Here is a 3,441-nt window from a genome sequence, read left to right as displayed (position 1 = left end):
ATTTAAAAAAATATATACAATAAATAAATAGCCATACAATATACTCTCTTGGCAGGAGAAATATGTCATGTTTGGTTTATGGGATGTTACGCAAATTAATTTCCTGTTTTGATATTCCTTCTAGTATTGATCAAGCTCTCTGTATAAGTGGGCACTGCCTGTAGGTTTATTGCACGCAATTGAATATAGTTTCTCAGACAGTAATGGGTTTATACATGTTTAGAACGGGGAATGCTGTTTAACGGGGAAAGAGGTTAATGTCTCTTCTATTCATGTTCATATTTAAACTAGCTTGCTTCTCCAGTAAATGAGTAGTGTCACCAGTCCGTGAGTTTAGAAGTATTATCAGTCATGGTTTTTTAAAAATAATTTTGATTTAAAAGGTTAATGCTAATGGTGAGAAGTTTTACCGCGGTTTAGCAGTATACTGTTTATCGTTACATCCCTACAATGTAATCATTATTCATGTACGCATTTATTTATCGCACAGCGGATACAGTTCTGCTCAAAATTCATTAACGTATCATGGCCCCAAGGTCTTTTTTAAGATTGTTTGGGAAATATTTTTTTCAAGGATGCAATAAGACAATCTTCTAAAAACAAGAATTTAGAATTTATTTCTCTCTACACGTGGTCAGAATGATACATTAGACATAAATGTGTTTATGTATGTGTGTGTATATATATATATATATATATATATATATATATATACATATATATATATATATATATATATATATATATATATATATATATATATATATATGTACATTAATTTCATCACATTATTATTATTATAGGTAGTGCTAAAGTCCCAAGCTCTAAACATTTCTGGTTGACTGCAGCATGTACAGTGCGTCCATTCTAAGCGCTTCACTTTTTCCACATTTTGATATGCCACAGCCTTAATTTAAAATGAAATAAATGTGTAAATGTGAGTGTGAATGTTGTCTGTCTATCTGTGTTGGCCCTGTGATGAGGTGGCGACTTGTCCAGGGTGTAACCCGCCTTCTGCCCGAATGCAGCTGAGATAGGCTCCAGCACCCCCCGCAACCCCAAAAGGGACAAGCGGTAGAAAATGGATGTATGGATGGATAAATTCATTTTTGTCCTCAAAATTCTACAGACAATACCCCATAATGACAATGTGAAAAGTTGTTTTTAAACACATTGCAAATGTATTAATAAAAATAAAAATAAATCACATGTACATAAAGATTTACAACCTTTGCTCAATACTTTTGTTGATCCACCTTTTGCGGAGATTACAGCCTTTTTGAATACGATGCCACCTATCTTTGGGCGATTTCGCCCATTCCTCTTTGCAGTACCTCTCAAGCTCCATCAGTTGGGATGGGAAGCATTGGGTTTCCAGAATGTCTCTGTACATTGCTGAATTCTAGTCTCCCAGTTCCTGCCACTGAAAAACACCCTCAGAGGATGCTGCCGCCACCGCCACCACTACGATTCACTGTAGGAATGGTATTAGCCTGGTGATGAGCGGTGCCTGGTTTCCTCCAAACATGGCGCCTGCCTTTCACAACTAAGAGTTCAATCTTCGCTTCATCAGCCCAGACAATTGTGGTTCTGATTTTAGCAAACGTTTTACTAATAAATGGCTTCTGTCTGGTCACTATATCATACACGCCTGATTGGTGGTTTGCTGCAGAGATGGCTGTCCTTCTGGAAGATTCTCCTCTCTCCACAGAGGAAAGCTGTAGCTCTAACAGAGTGACCATCGGGTTCTTGGTCACCTCCCTGACTAGATTAAGATGAATGCAGCAAAGTACAAAGTAATCCTGGTTGAAAACCAATGCTTCCCATTCAACCTGATAGAGCTTGAGAGGTGCTGCAAAGAGGAATGGGTGAAATTGCCCAAATATAGGTGTGTCAAGACAGTGGAATCGTATAAAAAATACTTGAGGCTGTGATTCAGGAGTGTCAAACCCATTTTAGCTCATGGGCCGCATGGAGGAAAAAATATTTCCGTGTGGGCCGGACGGGTAAAATCATGGCATAATAATTTAAAAATACAACTACGACAACTTCAGATTGTTTTCTTTGTTTTACTTTGGCCCAAAATAGAACAAGCACAATCTTAAAATGTACATATCACAAATAATCCTCTTGACAAAACACTTCAAAAACACCATGAAGAACAGAATAAACTTAGACTTAATCTCAGTGTATCTACAAAGCAATTAAACTTTAAGTCACAGCCCAGAATTGCACAAAAACAAAATAAAGCATAAAAGCAAACTTTTTTATGTATCAACTACCCCAGTTGTCATTTCCACATAATCCTGTGCTAACTCAACAAACCATACAAACGGAGGTAGAAACTATTCAAGAGGGTTGAGTTACTCCCTCCCTTATAGGCATCACTGTGTATTGATAGAAAAATAAAAGCTGTGCAATGCGCAAACAATGTCAACAAACCAAAAATAAAAACTTAAAAGACTCACAGCATTGCACTAAATCACACACTGTTCACTTTCTTTAAGTTTGCACAGCAGACAATCATTTTCATGGAACTATATCAATGTACAGTGTCTCATGCAGCCTTTTAAATGATAAATGATAAATGGGTTATACTTGTATAGCGCTTTTCTACCTTCAATGTACTCAAAGCGCTTTGACAGTATTTCCACATTCACCCATTCACACACATTCACACACTGATGGAGGGAGCTGCCATGCAAGGCGCTACCAGCAGCCATCAGGAGCAAGGGTGAAGTGTCTTGCCCAAGGACACAAACGGACGTGACTAGGATGGTAGAAGGTGGGGATTGAACCCCAGTAACCAGCAACCCTCCGATTGCTGGCATGGCCACTCTACCAACTTCGCCACGCCGTTTAAGTGGGGTTACCAATTTTATTTTACTCCCGTTTCTTTTACGTTGGGTCGAGGGGGAGCAGTCATAGCCCTGCTTTACCTTGTACCTCTTGCTTGGTATACTATTTGCTTGCCTAACATAATTCATATTGCGACATCCAGTGAACACATTTAGAACAGCAGTTTCTTTAATTTAAAAATGCAGCAAAATTTTACACTTAGCAAACTCCTCTCACGGGCCGGATTTAACCTGTTTGCGGGTCTGATCCGATTCACGGGCTGCATGTTTGACCTCCCTGCTTTAATTACTGCCAAAGGTGCATCAACAAAGTATTGAGCAAAAGCTGTGAATACTTCTGGACAGTACAGGTATGGAGCCCCTAAAGGGACATGGGGGAAATTTTTATAATTATTTTTTTTTTAGACATGTATCTCGTGCGCAAGAGATACATGTCTAAAAAATTTTTTTTTTAAATACATTTTTTTTACAATTTAAAATTTTTTTTTTTATAACTTTTTATATAGTTAATAAAAAAAAAAAAAAAAAAAACATTTGTGCGCACGAGATACATGCTTAAAAAATAAATAAAAATAAAAACAAT

The sequence above is a fragment of the Entelurus aequoreus genome, linkage group LG05 (genome assembly GCF_033978785.1).
Source record: "Entelurus aequoreus isolate RoL-2023_Sb linkage group LG05, RoL_Eaeq_v1.1, whole genome shotgun sequence".
Taxonomy (NCBI): domain Eukaryota; kingdom Metazoa; phylum Chordata; class Actinopteri; order Syngnathiformes; family Syngnathidae; genus Entelurus; species Entelurus aequoreus.
This window is presented reverse-complemented; position numbering follows the sequence as displayed.